Source organism: Chroicocephalus ridibundus, chromosome 1 (assembly GCF_963924245.1).
Source record: "Chroicocephalus ridibundus chromosome 1, bChrRid1.1, whole genome shotgun sequence".
NCBI classification, from domain to species: domain Eukaryota; kingdom Metazoa; phylum Chordata; class Aves; order Charadriiformes; family Laridae; genus Chroicocephalus; species Chroicocephalus ridibundus.
This window is the reverse complement of record NC_086284.1, coordinates 176,084,449-176,108,967: the sequence shown is the minus strand read 5'-3', so window position 1 is coordinate 176,108,967 and position 24,519 is coordinate 176,084,449. Positions and strand designations below refer to the sequence as shown.

At 37.1% G+C, this 24,519-nt stretch overlaps 1 protein-coding gene across 5 annotated transcripts in view; it reads right to left on the bottom strand.

The window, feature by feature from the left end:
- PPFIA2 (PTPRF interacting protein alpha 2) overlaps positions 1–24,519 on the bottom strand; it is a 340,023-nt gene that overhangs the window by 284,989 nt on the left and 30,515 nt on the right. The window lies entirely within an intron of this gene.

Here is a 24,519-nt window from a genome sequence, read left to right as displayed (position 1 = left end):
CCTATTGTACCTCACATCTGATACTTACAATATTTACTCCATTCCTGTACCTTTGGGAAAGTACTTCTATACAAGCACAGCATCCTCAATCCCTTCAGGAAAACTTTCAAGGATGGAAAGCACTATATCTTGATATTAAATATGCTGTATTACAGATAGCTCCAAAAGCTACAGATAGCAGTCTTTGCATCTCTGTTTTCTACCGTTTCTCTGTTAGCTACTGTTCTTTTGAAAGGTCTTCAGTACTTCCTGGAAGACACAACTACAGATCTCACAAGTAGCAGGTGCAAAAAAATGACCACAAGAGGAGAAATAAAGTTACAGCCTAGACCTCAGACCTTGTAAAACCTCTGGAGTCCTTACTCAAAAGATTGTGGGATGGACTTCATTATACCTTTTGCAAACTACCTAAAATTATTTTTTTACTGAGAAGCACCAGCATGCAAGTCTAGTTCTGCCTCTCAAATGTCTGTACAGTGCTGATGTCACCTTTGTGAACAGAGAACACAATAAAAAATGCAGTGTAGCAGCAGTTACTACTACAAAAAAATAGTTTTCCTTCAGTGTAAAGGAAGGTTTTCTACTCTGCACATGCGAAGATGCCACAGACATTCAGATACAGCATTCATTCAAAGCATTATACAGGGCTCATCTGGTGGAATTCCTGCGAAGAGCCACCACAGACAAGACTGAGTACTTAGAGTAGATTATAAAACTTCAGATTATAAACAAATGGCTCCCAATTAAGGTTAATTAGCAGCCAAGGCCTCATCTTGTGCCTTCTTTCCTGCTAAAACAATCCTCACCAGTCCTACACTGAAACAGCTTTATCTCACGCTGGTGTGAGGGAGCTCCAGGTATACCTGTCTGGAGTAATAAGCACCAGACAGACAGGAAAAGCCAGTCCATTTGATTTCACTAAGACCACATAAGAAGCTTTAAAACAAACTACTCTAAAATACCAACCATAGTTAGCTACCCAATTAAATATCTTAATTCCAGAAACATTAATTACTGGTATCGCATGTTTGCATTCTGAACGATGTATGATGAGTATGCTTAATGTTTTTCCTCTGACATTCAAAATGGCCATTTAACAAAACCTAAGTGAGGTGGGAATCACAGAAACTTTTTTTTTAATCGTTACACAGATAGAAATGTTCATTTAAAAAAATCTGCCTGTCCATTCCTAATCAGCATTAGTCCAAAATTGCCTTAATTTGGAAAAAAAAAACACAACAAACACAAAAATATAAAATTTTTTTAAACAAGCTTTTGTTTTGGATCAAATTAAGTATTTTATAAAGGTAACATATCAAAATTTGAATTCTTAGATGAAAAAACTAGCAGATTAGTTTTACTGTAGTAAATGAACCAAATATCCTGTCATCCACCATTTCACCGTACACAAACACAAAAGAAATTCAACATTTAATGAGCTCTACTGGATAATGCTTTGTAGTTTATTTTTATCCAAATAGTCCGCTCCCTGTATCAATGCATTAGGCACATTAGGTTCAGGAACATCATATACGTCCTAGCTTTCACAGAAAAACAATTTTAACAATTAAGACATCCAGACTAGCAGGTGCTGAAATTTAATGCTAATACAAGACTAGTATGTGAGAAACATATTCCTCAATTATTTTTTTTTTTACAACATGATTTCTTACAAGAAAGAATGAGGGCTTAGTAACAAGTATTTATCAAAATACTTTTCTCACTTATGTGCAGTTATACCAACCACAATAAAAGCAGGCACTGGATGAAAATGGTCTTACATTAGATTTTTATGTTATTAGTATAAACTCTGTTTTTCAGTTTAGCCATTTATACATGCAATTTTTATACTAAACATTCATATTTGGATGGCTAGTGTCTTATTACAATGTCCATGTTTGAAAATCAATCTCTGAAAAGTGTATGGTAAGGTTTCAGATACCACAGGGATGCATAACTGAGAACAGTACTGGCGGCGGTAAAAGAAAAAAGGCAAAAAAAGTTTGTCTGAATAGTAAAACTACCAAATATATTTTAACATGTTTTTACAACAGCCAAACAAGGACTGTTGCTAAAGCAAAACACAAGAGAAAGCCATTTGTAATACTGATTTGACACATAAATATACATAGGAAATGACAAAAAAACTACAGAAAAAAAAATCCAGGTTCATAACTAATTTAATAATACTTGAAGTTCAACCATTACAGTATCATGCTATAGTATCTTCTTCAAAGGAGAAGACAACAGAAACATGGTTATAGATATAGCTCATGTAAATATGCATGATTTAGGTCTCAAATATTCATGAAAAAATAAACAAATGAAGTGTAGTATAGACAATGAGAATTTTCCAGCATAATCTAAAAAAAAAAAACCAGTAGAAAATCCATGTCACTTTTTATGTCTTTTTCAGAACACACTGTATTACCGCTACAATGTGCATACATATTAGTTCATAATTATTTAAAAATATATTCCCACACATAATCAAGGCATACATATTTTAAAATGTTCTAAATACAAGTGTCACACGCAGAGATAATACACTGCAACAGCTATTGGAATTCCACAGTTTATGCATGAGGACCTACTTAGATTTTTTTGTAATATGTCTTTGGCTAAGCATTAAGAGAGTTTTGTAAAGAGCAGAAAATTTTCTCTAAGAAAATCCATTTTTTCCCGTAATTCTACAACGAACAAGTATTAAATTGATGTTACGGAAAAAGTAGAAAAAAGTAAAAATTTCTCTCTTACTCATCCAACACGTTCCCCCCAACTTATGATGACATGCAATATTGACAGATAGGAGACATCTTTCAGATGTAGGACAGATAGGATACAGGTCCCCTCCAAAATCAAGACGTGTAGTAACAACAACTTTCTACTAAGAGACAGGTACATCACAGGCCTGAGGCCTTTCTGAGGCCTTCCACATAAGTACTGAGGTAAATACTACACTAATTTATCAATCTGGACTTTAGAGGTATCTTGTATCTGTACATGTAAATCAACCTTCTATGACAGCTATGAAAGGTAGTACTCTCACATCCGTCCTTCTGGCCTCTATAAAGCAAGTAGGTAGGAGACTGCGAAAATAACCTGATATAATACTAAAAAGAAGGAAACAAGGAAAGATATATAAAAGTAGAATTTTTAAAAAATCACAGACTTAAAATAAACACTAATGTGTATAAAAAGTAAACTGGATTATGGCTGAAGTTGTGGCAATGGGTTGATTGTTGTGACAATACTGTTGAAGACACGCATTCAAACCAATAGTTAATTTTTTTATCTAATTTGAAAGCAAAATGAATGTAGGCAGACTACCAAAATAAATTCATGCTTCTTTTCATTAAAATATAATACAGTAGATCAATCCATGTATATAATCTAGTAAAGCAGCAAATAAAAATTACAATTCTTTTAAAAGTGTGTTTTTTCCATTTGCATTTGAAGAAATATAAGCAATGAATGCCTGGTGCTGAAACTGAACACAGCACACACCAAATACAAACACAGTGAAAATATCAGTGTCTTAGTAGTAATAGCATTTCTAAGTTACTCACAATGACACAATTGCAGGTATATTTTCCTGAACTCACGTAGTACAAAGGCATAGAACAATCACATTCTGAAGAAATGTGCTTAATGAAGCACCAATTTCCAAGAAAAATGCAGCACTATAAAATCCCTAATCATGTGCAATTCTTAGGTAATGTCTCCCAATAACTTAGTTATTTATTAGTTATGACCAACTAGAAATAATGTTTATTTGGAAGAAAACATAGGATAGTTTTCAGGGTAACTTAAACATTACATGTTATTAAAAACCACTGGAAGCACTACTTTAAATAGAAATTATTCTCAGTCTGCAAACAAAACCAGAACATTCGCTACAATGAAATCCTACCCTTGAGCATCCTGTCTTGGCTTGTCTTTGATTAAGAGAAAGCAATGCAGTTTTGGCACAGCGACAAATTTCACCCAGCCTGTTAGGAAAAGAAACTGGTCTTTAGAAGGAATCTCTCCACCTACACAACAAGAATAATACCTTTCCACTCCATGGTGGTAGACCTGAAGGAAAGGTACAATTCCCTGCCAGTAGTTTCTTCCTACTCATTTGTGATGGAAACCCAGCAGATCCTGCTTGGGTACTGCTAGACAGTGGCTCACTGCATCCCAGGAACAGCTGCTGACAACAAAAAGTTGGAAAGAGATATATCTAAATCAGAGTAAATTGCTGCCATAGCAACAGTCACTCGTTCCAAATGTTCTGTGATTCTATGTTTTACAATCCACCAAAATCTCTGACTAGTACATTTGCTGGACTTAACAGACTCATGGCCAGCTCGCAAGGCCCAGTTTTAGGAGCTGCCAATCCCCCCGGCAGATCCAAACTGTTGAAGAAGAAGGTATTATTCTCTTTCTTTCAATGAGGGAACTGCCAATTGTTTTGAGAAGGAAAAAGAAGTTCCTGGTAACTGCCATGGAAGGAAGTCGAGCACCCAGTACCTTTCCCAAAGTATCCCCTGAGAGCTAATGCAGCAGGGAAGCTTCACAGGCTCTTGCCTGCAGCTCCTGGCACAGTCTAACTACACATGACCAAGAGGTCAGTTTGGTGAAGAGCTGCCTGGGAAATGAGGAAGTCAGCTTTTCCAGTCAAAAACTGTCCAAACAAGCAGGAGGGATTTCCATCAGGTGCCAAAAGTTACTTTCCTCAGGAGAAAAAATAGATAAATCATCCAACACATGACAAACACTCTGCACAGGAGCAGACTGGTGGGGTCACTGCCACAAGGCAACTTGAAAAGACCAAGGGCACAGATGAAGAAGGGACTGTAGCACAGAAGTCTTGGTAAAACCTTCACTTACAGGAACAATAATGTTAAGCGATTCAGTGATTCTGATTCATATGCACCCCATCTTAGTGTATTTACTTTTCATTCATATTATATGAAAGTAGTTGTGTGAATAACCTCGTATTTATTTACATTGTACAACATTTGAAATCAGAGGCATCAACACAGTGCTTACCTTAGCGAGAAAGAGACAAAATTTCAAAACAAAGGATTTCATGTTTCACTTGTCTCATCAAAATATCTTAAATATGATTGAAAGCTGGTATTTAGTATGTAAAAATTGAGAAGAAATACAAACATTTAGCAAAAGAAAAAAGATCAACCCTTGCAAAAACAAAGGTTGAAGGAGGAATTAAAACCTGGCTTGCTTCTATGTGAAACAAACTCATCCAATTTAGTGTGAATTTATGTGATTTTGTATACCCTGGAGATATGTATGTTCCCCTCTGCAGGTATGTAAACGCAATGACAGGTGACAGGGGAGACAGTAATCCTGATTGTGCTTCAAGTAGGATCACATTAGATCAGTTCTACTTCTCTCACAGAGATGGCATTTTCCAAAGATTGATCAGTTCACAATGTAATTTTTTAAATAAAACAACTAGGAGTAAGAATCTTAAGTGTTTAGGATCATACTATTTCTTTCCTGAAAATAAGCGTAAGTCTTACATATCTACTCCACCATCTACCTTCTTCTTGTAAATACCTTACGTTTACACAGAAACTACTAGACTTACCAGTGGATAGACATCTCATGTGATAGAAAGTAAACAAACATATATTCAAAAGTAGACAGCTTTATTAAAAAATACTACCTTTGCTTTTAAACTTGCTTTTTTAGCATAAATTCCCTGACATACTTTACGGTTTATTCTTCAATTCAGTAATGATAAGATTGCTTAACATTTCTAAGCTTTATATCATATTTTCTTTGTTATTCTAGTGCCCGGGATTTAAAGTCACTTGTGTTCTAAGGCCCCTCAGCTCACTATACTCTCACAACTTAATTTCTCTACTTCTTTGGGAATTTTCATAAGAATAACTGGCATTACACAGGCAGAATATAACAGGCAAAACAGATGGGGTGAGGGAGGCAGGGAGGAAGCAAGTCCACTTGTGGATCCTCAGTCATGTAGTTTACCCTTGGAACATTTTTTTTTTCTAAAATAATAATCTTTACAACAAAGTTGTCTTCTAGTTGAGAACACATTTTATACTGAGGAGTCATAATGACTTAAAAATAGGTATTTCAGAGGTGTTTGGGATTTTGTTAAAAAAAAAATCAATTTTGCCTGGTCACATGCCAATATCATAAGTAATTCAAAGTCATGTGATTTTAAATACCAAAAGATAAATTAATAAGTCCTGAAGTATTTTCCTGTGCCACCCTCAAAATATACACAACAAACTAAACACATTGTGTACAGTAATAGTTTGTAGTCTCTTTAGTCAAGCAGGACACCAGGGAAATTATGTTATGTCTTATGTCAAACTGGCCAGTTGTTGACCACCAGTCCAGTAATTTGCACCTTCCGGATCATAAACTCTTGATAGATATTTTATTCCTACAAGCATGCTTCTCCATCTTGGGGAACATGACAGAAGTTACAGAGAGTAAGCTTCTCATTTTAATAGCATGTTTAATTACATTTTATGTATCTGCTAAAAGATAATGAAGGATAGGAAGAGAGGATCTACCCTTTTAATTTTTTAATGGTAAAAAATATTACAGCCTTCAGAATACCTTTATTAGTGACCCTTCACCCCCGTTCAATGATCAATATAGAAACTCTATTTATGACCATTTACAAAAATAAGTTCACAGATTTTTGGAAATAAAATAAAATCACAGTCTCAACATATTTTGCAGTTTTGTTTCAAGGAAGAGCTGTAACTGAAGTGGAATAGGTTAAGGAAGATATGACTAGGGTTAAATCACTAAGCTGTGAGAAAATCATTTTACCTCCCTACACCTCTTGCTTCAAACAGGGTCAGGAGTATGTTTATTCTGGATATTTGTTTTTTAAAAAAAATCTACAAGATTTGGTATGTAATTGTCACTATGTAGCTTTTCGTAAGTGATCATTTTTATTAATAGATATTGCTATCCTGAAGAACTGTAAAGAATTTTTTATCTTCCTGTATATACATCAAATAAAGTCAAGTTACATGAACTGTTTCTATTACAAATGACAGTATCAATTTAAATTTTCCAATAAGAAAAGAAAGTTGTATAACTCATGAGAGACATAAAGAATAAACATGTGTTTCTGCCAGCTGTTCGTTTGCTAATGATTCTCTCTCTTACTCCGCTTAAGTCCCAATATACATGGAGGGTTTTGTTTCACTATTAATGGCTGTTTGCCTTTCTAATATAACGTCCTTTCTTTTTCAGTGCATATGAACGTCTATGCTGAGATATTTCTATGCCTATTCAATTTTTGTTACTCACATTTTTGGACAAGTAAAACTGGAGGCAATCTATTCTGATTTGTTATAAAAAGACAAAGAAATCTGAAAAAATGTTCAAAATGCAGCTGACTGATAATTCACATACTCTAATTGATTACACTCTAATTAAATTGGAAGTTATTTGAGATTTTTTCCTTGTTTTTTTGAGATTTCTTTTTTTGTTTGTAAGCAAAATGAACAAATCTGATCATTACCTGTTTTAAGACACCATTTCATGTCTGCCCCATAGAATGTGTCCGAACTTTCCTCTGGACAATGGAATGTTGATGAAGAACTTCCCATACTATTAATTTGTGTTTGGCCTGTCTTCCTTTATTCAAATGAACACTGCTTACAGATATATCAGCAGAACTAGGAAGTCTGGTGAATAAATTCATGTTTATATTTGACAGCATTTGAATAGATGAAGGTATTAAGCAGTGAGGATGGAGAGAGAAAACAAGTCTAGAGCCTCTACCTCCCAGCCTCAGATCCACATCGTGAGTACCACTAGTTCTCACTGAGGTCAGCTGGTGCCTGTATTGGCGCCAGAAATACAAGACAATCTCACTATATAGTATTATCACTCTTTCTGAGAGGCCTGAGGGAGGTGAGAGCCAAGGTCATTGCATGTTCCTAAGTTTGTGCTGCTCCAGTGTTCATAATGGCTTTTGGCACATCTAAGTTACAGCAGGAAATACCGGTCTCCCCTAGACAGCAGGGCTGTCCAGAGCTGAAGTACGAGAGTTTGCAACTCCATCTTTCCCGCTCCTGATGCTTTTCCCTACATCAGTGCCAAAGTTGCTAAGGCAAAGGAATATTCCACTGAGCCCACTCTGTGGTTAAAAGCTTTTTACAACTCTAAAGGACAGAGCAAAGATAAGTGTGTCACTAAAAATAACAGAAAGATAGTGTGGGCTTAATTCAAATCTACGGCCAAATTGCAGAAATGCTAATTACAATCTTCTACAATGGACTGGAATCTGTGTTCATTCAATCTGGCTATTCTTGCCAGAACATCTCAGAAATGTGACAGCTTGCTCAAAAGAGGTCTTGGATCGGGCCCTAAAGCAGGTCATTAAACATGCAATTCAACTGAACTTTGTATCAAATATGACATCTAAATTTCAGTAAGTTTCATCACTACCTGGCCCGTAAGTTAGAACAGTTTGGCTTTGAAAAGGTGCATGCTGTTTAATTCAGAATACAGAAGTATTTACAGAAACAGAACACCCAGCAGCCTTTAATGTTTAATTCTCTTTGTTGCTCTGCTTAATAATTTCTCTCTCACAACCATACAATAGTATTAGAAACTGGTTTGTGAGTACAAATTCTCCTTCCTTTTATAAAAATGAACATTGACATCTGTAAGTAAAAAAAAACAACCAAAAATGTATGGATTGTCCTTACACTGTATTTTTCCTTCACTTTGAGCTGTAGTTTAAGGATATATCAGATAAAACCACCCATTTCCATCAGAATTAGGAACTTAGTTCTAAGTTTGCTTCTGAGGCCCATGTCGGGAAAGAACTTTTTATGTTCAAATTCCCCTTTGTGTTCTGAGCGTTCCTGAGAAAGACATCAAGAAACACAGACGGCAAGGGAGCCTCCACCATTTGGCTAGAAATTATTAAGTTAACAAAGAAAAAAAAGTCCCAGAATCAAGAGAAACACTTCTTCCTGAAACTCTCTAATGCACAGCAAACATATGCAGACACAGTTTTCAGTTGAGCCTTCCCACACACACACTCACTTTTGAGATGTTCATTGGTGAGAAGTGTCTTAAACACACTGTGAAATTACCCATTGGTAAATAAGGTAGCAGGACCATAATACCAGATACTGAGTTGCAGACTGAATGCAGCAGAAAACAATCCATTAAATTGGGCTACAGCAACGTAAAAGAGATTGCCTAAACTTGGTGAAAAAAAATACAAAACCCCCCACGTCATTTCTCTTACGCGCCTAAGTGTGAAAAGTATTCCAAAAGGAATGATGTTTCTTGACTTCTCTCTCTCTCAAACTACAGTACTAGTAATTTAGCTATCTGAATTCCTAACTGGAATTCTATGGGGGGTTCTATGGGAGCTGACCATTAAGCATACCATGATGCAAAACTCTGCTATTTGTGACATTCTATAATGTAGATCTTTGAGTCTCATCTGAAACTTTCTCATTTTTGAAAGGAATTCCCCACAAATTTCTGTGATTTTACTACTTCCCTTCAAATCTACTGATAAAATTCTGTTTTGTTGCACTAAGAATAAAAGCTTGTGCAAGGGCTGATGTGGGCAGACCTAGTTTACCTTTGTGATCAATATTGTCTTCTGCCAATCAACACTGGCAAGTTAAATTTCTCTTGCTACCTCAACCCACTGACCTATCTTAGTAGCACATCTTTAGTGTAGAAATCATCTCCTTGTTCACTGCAAAGCGTCTAGCTGATATGAGTAGTATCCCTAAATTACACAGAAAACTGTGTTTTTTAAAAACTTCATAGAACACAATGAACTATTATTACTAAGGATGGGTTTTAAAATACTTTAAAGAGATTTTATTTTTATCTTTTTGGATTGAAAATCTGTAGATTTTAAAAAGATGAAGTCTTCTGTATCTAACATTATGAGCTATATTCCCTACTGTAACTCTCTTTGTGAGCAATTCCTAACAGCTGTGCAAACATCAGCCACAATGAACAGGCACAATGCCAAAAAGAACATTACCAAATAGATGAAAATATGATGTCTTTGCTGAAATTGTTACTTTCCAGCAAATTCTAAGGTACACACTTGAACAGTACCATCTCAATTATTTAGAGTTCAAAGTGATTGCTTATCTTGAGAAGAGAAGGCTCGGGGGGAGTCCTCCTGATGTGTATAAACACTGAACAGGAGTGCGAAAAGAAGATGGAACCAGACTCTTCTCAGTGACGCACAGTGAATGAAAAAGAGGTAATGGGCACAAAGTGGAACACAAAAAATTCCATTTAAACATAAGGAAAAAAAAAAAAGCTTTTTTACTGTAACAGTGATCCAACACTGGAACAATTCACTGAGTGGGGCTGAGGAGTCTCTGTCTCTGAAGACATTAAAAACTCAACTGGACGGACGTTGTCCTGAGTAACCTGCTTTAGCTGACTCTGCTTTGAGCAGGTCAATTGGACTAGATAGTCGTTTGGGGTCCCTTCTGTCCTCATCCATTCCATGACTGCTGATACCAAGTTCAAAATGAACCCTTTTTATCACAATCAGTCCTTAATTTCATGAAAAAAATAATTGCTAGGAATCAAACAATGAGTGATCACAGAATGTAGAACCTGAATCTTTAGTCTTCAAAAACCAACTATCAAGTTCTAAAGAAAAACAAAAATTATCAATTTTATAGAAGCTTTGATTTTCTATAGGACTGTTTAATGGTGAAACACATGCAGGATAAGAAAATAAAGACATAACTTTATACTGAAGTAAATAAAACTCACCTTCAAATGTTATGATCTACTTTAAGTAGGAAAGAATTACTGCAGCAAATCCATTTCATTTATTGGTGGGGGAATACACCAATACACGCAAAGTACTCAAATCATAGTGGAGTCAACAACTGACAAAGTTGCCATTCTATTCTCCCATAAAATGGAACAATTTACAATGCTGAAAGGCTCATCACAGTAGAGGATGAATACATAAAAACACTTCCAGGTCCGTTACTGATGAACAAAATAGGCACAGGCATAGAAAAATGCTACAGACACATGGCAATGTTGCAGCTGTGACTAGGGATCTGACTAACATCAGCAGTATCTTAATGACTGAAATCTTCCTGATTAGTCTCTCAGTAATGGGCTGCCTTTTTTTTTTTTTCCTTTTCAATTCAGGTGGGCATACATAGAAAATCAGAATGATGCAGCCATTCCAACTGCTTCCCCCTACAAGTTGCTTACATGAACTGAGGCTACCTGACTTCAACAGCTCTTCTGTGTTTAAGAAGGCTTTAAAAAAAACTTTAGTATTTTCCCTGCCTAAATTGTAGACTATTCCACATTACAATTTTTATAGTTAACACATTGCGAAGACAGGAATTACATCTGTCTGTTCAAGTCCAAGCATATGGTCAGGCAAAACTGACCATAACATAAAGACGTTCTTAAAATGAGATCAATATTATGCGGTCAATGCATTTTCCTAAGTATAAGAGGTTGATTTATCTGCAAAACTGATGTACCAGGAAATGTCAATTAAAGACCAAGAAAAACTATCAACATTCAACTCACGTAGAAACATTTTTTAAAAGTGACATTATGAAACATTTTCCAAGGGAGAAACTCAGTTAGGTTCACCCATAATATTAATGAACAAGGCCAGATACAGTCTGAGCCTCCCTCTTTCTCTTTCCCTGTCCAAACTCAAATTTTCTTTATTTCAGCATTCATCAGTGATGAACACTGTCACATAAACTCCTCATACCACAAAAATGAACTGACAGGACTAGCATTATCTACTGATACACTTCCATTTTGTGTGGCATTTGACATGGCTTGCCTTTGCTATAGTGCCTTCCTGTTCCTAGTGGGATGAGAGGGGCCTAAGGCAAATTTTTTAAAAACATATAATAAGCAGAAGTAGAGAAGAAAGATTTAAGTGGCTTTTGGAGCAGAAGAGCACTCCTAAAACTCTCAGTGTTTTAAACGAAGCAATTCCAAAACTTACATGTTCACTTTTTATCTGAAGCTCACAGAAGTATCTAACATATTTATATAGCAATTATTACCCTATACAATGAAAATTAATGTTTTAAATGCTATTTTCCAAAAACTACAACTAAAGAAGCACCATGCAGATTAAGCAAGTTAATCTGAAGTTAAGAATTGAAACTTTCTTTTAATTAAGAAAGTTAATTTCAAATGAAGAGTAGATTCTTAATGTGAATTCTTAAATGGGGAGCAGAAGGGCAGAAAGACATACACTCTTCCCGATTCCCAATTTACATCTCGTTTCCCAACCACCATGATTAGGGGATAAATGTTATTAAAAGATCAACTGGGAAACAAACATCTTGGATAATAAAAAAGAGCTAGTCAGAACCGTTAACCCAGCATCTGTCATCCACCCACTGGAAAAGATGAGAAAGAAAGGTAAGAGCTAAGACTCTGAGGCAGTTAAGGCTGATGTTAATTGATCCAGCAAATTTTAATTGTTATGTATGATTTAGAATTACAAAAGAAAGGCATGAGGTGACAGTGTATAGCCATTTCTATGAAAAAAGCTAACCAAAACAAACCCCAAACCCTCAAAAATCTTAAGTGTCTTCCATTGTTTACCAAATCTCTACTATACACACAAAAGTTCAAGCTTTTTTACCATTGCTTTATTAAATCCTTTTTTACGCTATAAACAATATCTCTAACATAAGATATAAAATAATTCGATTAGGGAGGAGGAAAAAAAAAAGAGAGTCACATCTGATAAAATTATGGATCTGCCAAGCATTAATAGGGATAAAAGGGATTGATGCAGTTCCCAATTCTTAATTAAACACACTCCTTGAAGAATAAGATGTAGATCAAGAATCTCTGCACAACTGTAGTTTTTGACTGCAGAGGGGGGACAGCTATTCCTGAAAAAATCCACACTGGCAGCACCAAAATCAGCACAAGCAGTAGAGCTGCACATATTGCTCTCATATGTATATGATCATCCCTCACACCCCATTTAGAAGCCAGAACACTCGATCAAACTGAATTCCTACCTGGGAGCCAGGAAGCATATAGGCGACTTGGATCTCCGCTTCTGGGTTTGTCAGTGCAATTTATAGTCAAGGAGGGGTAGGGGGAGAAGAATGCAAAGCCAGCATATGACATAGCTGCATTAATTACTTCATCTGCAGTGCAGTTTGCACTGTTTTTATCTCACAGCAGCCATGAAGCTTCATTGCTCATTCCTTACCTTCACTGTTAATCTACACCCTTAGACTAAAAGAATCCACACGTTACTTTAGAGTTAGTGTGACTAGACTGGAATGGACTGTTGGGTCACAGCTTCTCTCAATGGTATTACAAACATCAAGCGAGCCTGTCACCTTCCAAATCTGTTACTCATTCACCAGGAGCTAAGTACTATAATGAAGCATGAAAAAGTTTTTGATTAAATGAAATCAACTCTGAACAGTAAAGAGTGGGAGGCATTGTACTAGATGACCTTTTCTGACAGCCACCACCGCTACCACCCTGCCTCCGTAAGACTGAATTTCTAAGGTCTGTCTGGCAGTCCTATTAGCACCGTACTAACACTGTTCCTCTGGTTAAAACATGTTGTCTTTCAGTTTGAAGAGACATACTCACAATCTTTATTATTTGATTAGCACCTCTGAATCTAAATAGAAATACATCATATTTCCTAGTTGTAGTTAACCCTGTTTTGACTTCCACACACAGAATCCTCTCGTAACCTTCTCTACTAAGTCACCAAACTGGACATGGTGGGCGTTAAATGCCGGCAGAGGGAGACTAATGATGTGTATGAAATACATTGGCAGTTATTGTTTGTATCCCTTGTAGAGGACTGGGTAAGTAAGATGACAACAAGTATACTGAGTCTCTTAAGCATTCATGATCTCTCCTATATGAGTGTACATCTCCCTTTAAAATATTTACATAGAAAAATAGATTTCAAGGGTCATTGCAACTCCACGATAAAAAGTGTTTACCATAGGATGAAGCCCTGGAGGGAAGAGGGGCCCAAGAAAACTGGTTAATATTCAAGGATCACCTCCTCCAAATTTAGAAGTTATGCATCCCAACATAGACGAAGTCGAGCAAAAATGCCAGGAGGCCTGCATGGATAAACAAGGAGCTCCTCCAGAAACTCAAACTGAAAAAGGAATCCTAGAGAGTGTGGAAGCAAGGACCAGTAGCCTGGGAGGAACGCAGAGAAACTGTTCGAGCAGCCAGGGATTAGGTTAGGAAAGCTAAAGCCCTTGTAGAATTAAATCTGGCCAGGGATGTCGAGGGCAATAAGAAAAGCTTCTATAGGTATGTCGGTTGATAAAAGGAAGACTAGGGAAAATGTGGGCCCTCTCCAGAAGGAAACAGGAAAACTGGTCACCCTGGATGCAGAGAAGGCTGAGGTACTCAACAACTTTTTTGCTTTTGTCTTCACCAGCAAGTGCTCTAGCCCCACCACCCAAGTCACAGATGGCAAAGGCAGGGACTAGGAGAATGAGGAATTGTCCACTGTAGGAGAAGAACAGGTTTGAGACTATCTAAGGAACCTGAAGATGCACAAGTCCATGGGACCCGATGAGATTCATTCGCAGGTCCTGAGGGAACTGGCAGATGAAGTTGCCAAGCCACTATTCATCATATTTGAGAAGTTGTGGCAGTCCAGTGAAGTTCTCGCTGACTGAAAAAGGGGAAAAATAACACCCATTTTTAAAAAGGTAAAAAAGGGAGACCCAGGGAACTACAGGCCGGTCATTCTCACCTCTGTGCCTGGCACGATCATGGAGCAGATCCTCCTGGAAACTCTGCTAAGTGACTGATCAGTGACTGCCAACATGGGTTCTCTAAGGGCAAACCATGCCTGACAAATTTGGTGACCTTCTATGATGGGATTATAGTGCTGGTAGGTGAGGGAAGAGAAACTGATGTCATCTACCTGGACTTGTGCAGAGCATTTGACACTGTCATGCACAACGTCCTTGTCTCTAAATTGGAGAGACATGGATTTGACAAATGGACCACTCCATGGATAAGAAATTGGCTAGACGGTCACACTCAAACAGCTGCGGTCAATGGCTCCATGTCCAAGTGGTGACCAGTAACGAGTGGAGTTCCTCAGGGGTTGGTACTAGGACCAGTACTGTTTAACATCCTTGTTGGTGACATGGACAGTGGGATTGAGTGCACCCTCAGCAAGTCTGCTGATGACACCAAGCTGTGTGGTGCAGTCGACATGCTGGAGGGAAGGGATGTCATCCAGAGGGACATGGACAGGCTTGAGAGGTGGGCCAGTGAAAACTTCATGAAGTTCAACAAGGCCAAGTGCAAAGTCCTGCACCTGGGCTGGGGCAATCCCATGCACAAATACAGGCTGGGTGATGAAGGGATTAACAGTGGCCCTGAGGAGAAGGACTTGGGGTGGTTGTTGATGAGAAGCTCAACATGAGCTGTCAAGGTGCGCTTGAAGCCCAGAAAGCCAACCTCACCCTGGGCAGCATCAAAAGAAGCATGACCAGCAGCTTGAGGGAGGTGATTCTGCCCCTCTACTCCACCCTGGTGAGACCCCACCTGCAGTACTGCGTCCGGCTCTGGGGCCCCCAACACAAGAAGGACATGGACCTTCTTGTTGGAGCGAGTCCAGAGGAGGGCCACAGAGATGATCAGAGGGCTGGGGTACCTCCCCTATGAAGACAGGCTGAGGCAGTTGGGATTTTTCAGCTTGAAGAAGAGAAGGCTCTGGGGAGACCTTATAGCAGCCTTCCCCTCCACCCCCCAGGAGGGTTGGAACTAGATGATCTTTAAGGTCCCTGCCAACTCTAACCATTCTATGATTCTATCGTGAGAAATGTTAAACAGAGCAACAACATGAATAATAACTTGTGACAGAGTTAGAATGCATTATAGAAAAAGAACCTAGTAGGAAGTGAGAGAACTCATCCACCTATCATAAAGTGCTCGGTATTGCGTATTATAAACTTGCATATTGCAGAGCATCTCCTATGAAACTTTTTGCTTCTGGCCAGCATAGCATAACTTGCATATGATTAAATATTTAATGTTTATGCTCTATAGGACTTTAGAATCTATGCAAATATTATGTCAAAATGTATTAATTTCAGAAAGTAACAGAAGAACCATGTTGTAATTTGTGTCATTTCAGTGTTGCAAGGAAGCTGGAATTCTTCTCTTATGTAAAAACCACAGTTGCTTCAACAAAGAAACAAAATTGCACTTCTATGTCATCTGTTTAGACAAGTTCTGGCCTTGATAATCTATGTTTCATTGTTGATAAACAGACTCAATGCTTGCAAACTACCGTGGAAACCAAGTTATAGTTTAAATGCCCAGAAAGAAGGGAAATAGGGCACTTTACATTGCATGCCAAATACAATGATAATCAGAACTACTTCAGTGTTAAAGAAATAAAATTAAGCTGCATTCCAGTGCTTAAAAACTTCTCAGCTTAGAGAGTCAAAATTATCAGGCAATCTTAATAACACATAATGCCACCCACTCCACCTTTAATAAGGCAAACTGGTGAGGCTGCACCTTGAATACCATGTTCAGTTTTGGGCCCCTCACTACAAGAAAGACATTGGGGTGCTGGTGTGTGATCAGAGAAAGGCAACACAGCTGGTGAGGGGTCTGGAAAACAAGTCCTATGAGGAGCAGCTGAGGGAACCGGGGTTGTTGAGCCTGGAGAAAAGGAGGCTGAGGGGAGACCTTATCGCTCTCTACAACTACCTGAAAGGAGGTTGTAGTGAGGTGGGTGTCACTGTCTTAAAAAGCGATAGGACAAGAGGAAACAGTCTCTAGTTGCACAAGGGGAGGTTGAACTTGGATAACAGAAAAGGGTTGCCAAGCACCGGACCAGGCTGCCCAGGGAAGTGGTTGAGCCACCATCCCTGGAGGTAATTAAAAGATGTGCAGAGGTGCTGGGACATGGGGGGTGGTGGATTTGGCAGTGTTACGTTCATGGTTGGACTCCATGATCTTAAGGGTCTTTTCCAACCTAAATGATTCTATGATTCTATATTCTATCTTATCAAGCTGGTTTATTAATTTAAATTTTTTTTTGTTTTAATTGAGGATGCATTATCAATTTCTAATAATAAAAAATTTTGAAGTCTTTTTAAGTTCAGACCAAAAGTGTCAGACTAACAATGGCCCATCTGATTTGCTTTTATTAAACTGAGGTTTTGATTTAATTTTGACAGCCATGGAGTACACAGCACAGTCTGTTGACCATTTTTCTTTTCTGCAGCCAAAGACCCTCCTATGGAAGTAAGTCTGTTGGGCTAGTAGGAATGAGCAGATGAATAAAATACTACTAGATTTGAGGAAGAACACAGTGTACATTTCCTGATCCAAGTAAAAAAGACCGACAAAACCAGGCTGTAATTAAATATGTTCATAGCTGAATAGATGTATCCACAGTAATTCTGATCAGGGACAGAATTTAAGATATTGCTGTGCATACAGATAACATACGTAAACATACATGCGCCTTGAAAAAACACTCCTATAGTTAAAGAACAAACAGAACAGAGAACAAGAGGATTCCAGACTAGTAAAAAGCCTCAGGTAAAACACTACTGGTTTTGATTTTGAATACTGTTGAGTGTCCTCAGTTCACTGATACCTAGAAAACTTGATATGCTAGCAAAGCTCCCTTTCAGGAGCTGAGGAAAAATTATCATACTTGTAAGCCCAGTGTTTTTTGGTGGGTTTTTTTTTGGTTGTTATTTGTTTTTAAAATTATCTTGTTAAAGTAAGAAAGGCAGAGAGTTGGAGACAAAATGATTCAATTTCTTCATGTTACAAGTTTTGTTGGTAGTACATTATTAGAACAAAAATAGTTTAGACAAACTACACATCTCATTGCTTTAATGTAATACACAACAGGGAAAGAATGAAGAAGTTTGTCACTGAAATAGACAATTTGCATTCCCCTGATCATGCAGAACTGACACTGTCAGTTCGGCAAATATACCTAATCTGCACATTAAGACAGAGAACAAAAATAAAATTACATTTAGCCATGAAGTCTAAGATATGCTACCCTCCTGTTTTCTTCCCACTGTCCCACCCCTCCAAGGGAGAAATCTCTTGGATACAGTCCTCCTCATCAAAAAGCTATCTGCTTTAATAAGAATTGAACACGTTGTTCTTCCTACCCATTCACTGCCACCAGCAGGATACTATCTGATTCTTTAAATTTTAATGTATTAATGTAGGTTTGGAGGTAAAAGCACAGCTGATTTCATTCAAGAAAACACTTGACATCACTGAGATTTCTAAGTGTAAAACAATCACAAAGGGATATCAAAAATCTTTGCGGAATTGCCTCATGTACCACGTTCTGAATTCACTGCCACCAGTACATAGGCTGGTGTTGGAATTAGACATGTTCTAGACCAACATAATGGAGCGACAGAGCCCTAAAGAAGCTATTTTGTCTGGTGGTTCTGATCAGAAACAACCCTTCATCAAGATTTTGAATCACAAGCTTAACATACAGAATGGCAAATTATCAGTATGATCAATATGTCATGCAAAAGGAGAGCTGAAATTTAGTTATGGGCAATTTGCCTTCCCCAGGGAAGGAGGTAAGTTCTCTCAACAAGTTAGAAGGTCACTTATAAGGCTGACAGAACACAGATACAGATTCTTTTTGGCTCTACAGTTTGGAAGAACAGAATAAAAATATGGCCTTTTAAAACATAGTGTTATGACTTTATACCTGAAAAATCATGCCTAAGAACTTTTATTAAAATATTAGAGTAACTATAGTTAAATTAGCATGGAGCACTGTAAAATTAATCTAAGCTAATGAAAACATCAGCATTGCCACAAGAAAGCAAAGGAGAGATGAAGCCAAGAGAGTATTAACACAGGGAAGTACTGGGGGAAAAAAAGTCTGAGGTATCATCTGTTGAGGCAGAAGTGTGACAATGGTACAACAGGACACCATTTCACCACTTCACCATCTGGTAGTTCACAAGGAACCCAACAGATCACCAGCAACGTCTCCCTGCTTTCATGGCAACACCACTCCTGATATATTACTCAGACCTCAGTAACCAGTCCCATAGGAGCCAACAGGGAAGCACAAGTTTGCTCTACAACCAAGATGAGAGCAGCTATAACCATTTTTCTGCCACTCACTGTTATTCCTTCTGCTACTTTTATGTAACTTCTTCAAGAAAAATTAACTTCAGATGCTGCAGAATCGCATTTCGAACTTCCTTTATCTGCAAGCAGACTGAGGGCAAAAAATCCTGTTGACAGCAAACATCATCTGATAACAGGCTCTCTCCAAATTAGTTACTCGGGCTAGGCCAACTTCCTCCCTGACACAAGGCAGGTAAAGCTAGCCAGCCCTCTGCTTCTTCACATTTCAAGAACACGCAAACCAAGTGTTTGTTGGATGCCAGAAGTCTGTTTTCTATAAACAAGTAAAAAATAAAAGAAAAAAACATCTGCGATTTCATTCCAAATCAGCTTCTAACATTTTCTTTACTCCATCATGAGCCACTTTTTAATTAACATTAGTTAATTAATACTTCATGACATTTGCAGATAACGCTTTTCTTATGCTAAGAACTTTCTCTCAAACCAAAACATCAAAATCTTTATCTGCACCGGAGCATATTATGTGCCAGAAGCACTTTAAAAAAAAATAAAAATAAAAGAACATTCAGATATGTATAATTTAGAGGGACCTGAAGGAAATCGTGTCACACGGCTGTTCATGTGGGTTGAAAGCAAATAAATCAACAATGTGAGGAAGAAAAGTGCACAATGAGGTTGAGATACAAATCAGTAATGTTAAATATCCCTCTGCTCATTTCTTGATTGTGAACTACTTCTGCAGACAATTTTAAAATGAGTAAAAAGTATGAAATCAGAAACTTTCTTACTTCCCCCAAAAGCTAAGATAATAATATAAAGTAACCAAACTATCAAAAATTACCTAATTGACAAAATCATTCCTTCTAAACTAGGCAATTTTGCTACTCTGGAATAGGTCACGTTCTCATTCCATAAACAAACAACACGAGGCTGAACACCATGAAGCTGCTGTTTCTATTTATACGTAGACCCGTGGGATTTGCTTTAAGCATACGTGAAGTACAATGGGATGGCAGGAGCTGGGTTTGTGCGTGAGGCAGACTCTACCGCTACCCTGTCCCCACACTGTGTTAAAAATATCCTCTAAAGAGAAAAGCTTTATTTTATTAATATTGATACATAATTTATAACAGAGAAACAAAAGGAGCAGAATAGGGAAACCTTTACATGCAGAATACCATTATAATACATTAATAAATTCAAGGCCCTGAAACCAAACTGATTACAAAGCAACAGCAGAAAGAACCACTGATACACAAAGGAACCATTTTGCTTCTTAGGTTTTTTTATTATTTTTGTTTTGTAATGCTTTAAGTTATGCCTTTATGTATCAGTGTGACTTCCTTCCAGTTTGCTTGCTACTTTTACTGTCCTCACCCTGTAGGCCTTTCTCATAGCCATTCCACTTCACAGCGTACCAACTGAATGTTTGATTTTGTGCCAAGAATTATTACCGATGGACCTTACTTTCGTAAAATCTCTCTTTTACAGAAGCCTTACATTGCCTTTTAGAACAACCGGCATAATTTTTTATGCAGAACTTGAGACCTCAGATTTTTATGATTTTAAGCCGATGAAGAAATGTAACACAACCTTTTGGAAAGAAGTTCAGATTAATTTTCCTACCCACAGTATACCATCATAAACAATCAAAGAAACAGTTGCATGCCTATCCTGATTTTCACTCATATAGTTGCTAAGATACTAGCTGCATTTTATTATTACACATGATTTTATATGAAATCCTTTCCAACATAATATTTCTGTTATGGCAGGTTTTTCCACTACATTCAAGATTGACTAAATTTCTTTTATTCGCATATAGCGTAACCCTCCCATTCTAATTACAAACAAAACCCAAATTATTAACTTTTTTCATAAATATGCAATGTTGATGTGCATTCTAAATTTTACGGTTATCCGACTTCTCCAACCTTTTATCTTTTGCAATGTTATCAAGCACTCCCATACTCCTCTCTACATTTCAAGTTGCTAATGAAAAAAAATCATATGTAATACCATATTACATATTCCACCATCAGTTGCAAAGTTCATTTGTTACTTCAAAACAGATGTACCTTTTCAGTTGTAGTCTTTATATTTTTATTTTCAGTACTTGAGAACGCATGTCATTTTCCATCCTTTCATTATTAAGTAAACTGTCTGGCAATAAGCCTGTTTTAACCTATGTGGCCAGTTTACAACTTCATTTGACATAACTTTGTTTTATGACATCATCCTCCTACCTTCCCAATATTTCCGAGCAATATGTTTTAATTGCAATGTAAATTTTCATAGAGAAAAACTTGAAAAGGATGAAGTCTTCCTTTTCAACAAGAAGCACTTTAACTTAAAAAAATAAGGAATCTAACAAATTCCTTGACAATTTTTCTTACTATCTCACCAGTGATCTATTATCATCACTGACTGTACTCAAAGAATCTTACCTCATGTCCAAATTAGCCTTACCTCGACTTCTAGGTCTTGCTAGGAGACTAGTGAGTCCATTAGAAAGCAGAAATGTTATCCCTGTATCTATTTTTACAGATTAAGGTTAATCTCAATTTATCCACAAAATGATTTTTTTACTGTTTAAGATATCCTTTTAGCATCTAAAATAAAGATAATTTCAATAGGTTTGAAAATGGGAGGTAACTTATTAACAGACTATCAATTCTGAAAAAAATAAAAATAAAAAAATTCTCAAAATCTTTTTTGACCCATTTTACATCATCATATTACTGCATCTGACCTAGTGACTTCAGTTCCCCATCTGAGTTTAGAAAAAAAAGATTTACTAGAGATGCCATTTCAAGATTTTGTTGTCCTGTCTTCTGGTTGACTTTGGTGACCTTTAAGAAGGCCTTGCCTTTAAGAAGCTGGTAATGTGTTTCATATGTTAGATTATCAGTTCAGATTCTATAATCCTCAACTAACAGTTATTGTAAACCTAAGGCTATACTTCAAAAGCTTTTTAGAAAAATTTATTGCTTCAATGGAGCTCTATAATGGTAACAGTCCAGTTAGAGTGTTTCTGTGACAACTGTACATACATATATCATGAGAAGTACCTATATACTCCAGATAAAGAGTTCTCCCTTTAGGGAGGAAAGACTTACTGAAGACTTGTTCATTAGTGATGAGCTAGCTTAAGTCTGTTGTTCGGGTTTTTTTCTTCAGTTTGTTCCATTTCATGTGACTATTACAAGCCCACAAAATCAGGAAAACAAATTCAGATGATACTACTCTAAAAAGTTAGTTTTACTTTACATGCAACTGCATTCCTTTAGTAACGCTGGTCACAGAATAAGTGACCTAGACTACAAGCCAAGTCATGATTACAGCTTAGAAAAGACCAACTTTCTTTTGAAACAAATCCACTCAGAAGAAAGACGACAGAGTGCACAGTTATATATATTTGCATAACTCTGCCTAGAGGAGATGAACAGCCAGCATAATGTACTACGCTCTTTCTTGTACGCAATTCAGCATCAGGTTTGAGCAGCCTGAGAAGCCAAAAAATGCATACATTCTCAGCCAATTATGCTCGGTTGGCCAGCCTGTAGGCAACAAAAAATAACATATGGTATTCTAGAGACCTACATTTTATACCAGGTTTGTATTTTTTAGAATTAAAGCAATGAAGCAAAATTACAGGTTTTTAATTTCCCCCAAAACAGACAATGACTAGATGAGAATCCAATTCCTTTTCCAAGAACTTGCAACAGTGTAGGCTGTTGGCTGCAGAGACTGCAGCTGCTAGCCACTCTGAGCTAATTACTGGCACAGTGAGGAGTGTTTTAACTGAAGCCAGTGGATGTGAAAGTTGAGGTACAGGGCTCACAGAGGAAGACTGGAGGTTTGGATAACAAGTCTCGTTGGGCTTAACAGTACACATGAAGCTTAACCTCTTTAAGGAATCAAAGACAGTTAGGCAAAAGATGCCTTTAAGGATCTGGGCCATTTTTAAAAGTCAGTGAAACTAATCGGGATGATTGCAGGTGCCCCAAAGAATGAGGGCAGTCTGTCCCACCAGGACATAAAGTCACCCTACTGATGTATGCCCATCTGACTGCTGTTATGTGGAGCAGCAATGCCTGTATAAGCCTGCTAACTAGGTTAATCACCCAGCCTCTCAAGTGATTTAACCTATACCTGTTTTCCAATTTATATTTGGAAGCTGACAATGAATGGGGTATGAACAATCTACTGTGTTAAAAGCATCTTTAACAGTAACACAGAATTTGTTTAACAATCTCCTTGAAATTATTAAGAATTACACAACTATTAAAATGCATGAGATTACTGCTTAATAGCATCCTGTACCTTTGCAACTTAAATTAGCTAGACAATCTTCACAAATACAATCACTGAACTCTTCATGAATTTTTTTATTAATTTCCAGAAGTGACACTTTCATAATTAGGGCTGTCATATTAAGACTGTATCCCACCAGCCTAAAATGCTTTGAAAGGAAGGGCAGTCATTTGAAAGTGTTAAAGTACACATTAACCATCATTTATAGGGACAATAATACTGTATTTTTCCTTGTGATGGTTTTCCTCATGATGGTTTTCCTCTTCCTTATTAAATGAAGTGCCCTTTTTTCTGCATGTTAGACAACCACTAAAACCCTAATGTACCAAAGACTGTAAAAATCATATACGGTTTATAAACCTAAGTACATTATATCCCTTCAGTCAAGTAATTACATGAAGTATCTCTGTTATAATAAAAAGAACACCTCCAGATCATTAAGCTCTAAACCACTACATAAGATCATCTGTGACCAAGTTCAATAGTATATTAATGACTAATTTATATCCCATATGAAGGAATTCCAGGTTAATTTTAGTTGAGAAATATTTTTGTTTTAAAATCTCAATGAGAATTGTCATCTCTAACAAACTTCAGTTATAACCTAATAGGGTATTGATAACAAATCACACTAATTTGTAGTGTTTTGCCACTCGGGCATATATAATTAGGCTCATCATCTTCCTTCTAGCAGAGTTTAGAAAGGCAGCCAAATGATTTTTAAGTCTCTGGGTGGCAGAATGTAAGTTTTCTTAAACTTCTGATAATGTTACCTTTCTGCGATCCCCAAGACCCCATGCTTCTCCAAAAGAGCACTGTCCTACCAGCTATTTGAAGCCTGCTGAAGACAAAGGGGCTGAACAGAAGACCTTACCACTTGCTATAACTTGTAAACTCATAGCTTTTGAATATAAATGTCAGTGTAAAAAATGGATTGTGAAATTCCTTCTGAATTATGTATTTCAAATTTGGGGATAAATGCACAAAAAGGAAATTAATCACAAAGCATGAGCCACTAATATATGCAAAATAAAGAGGTTT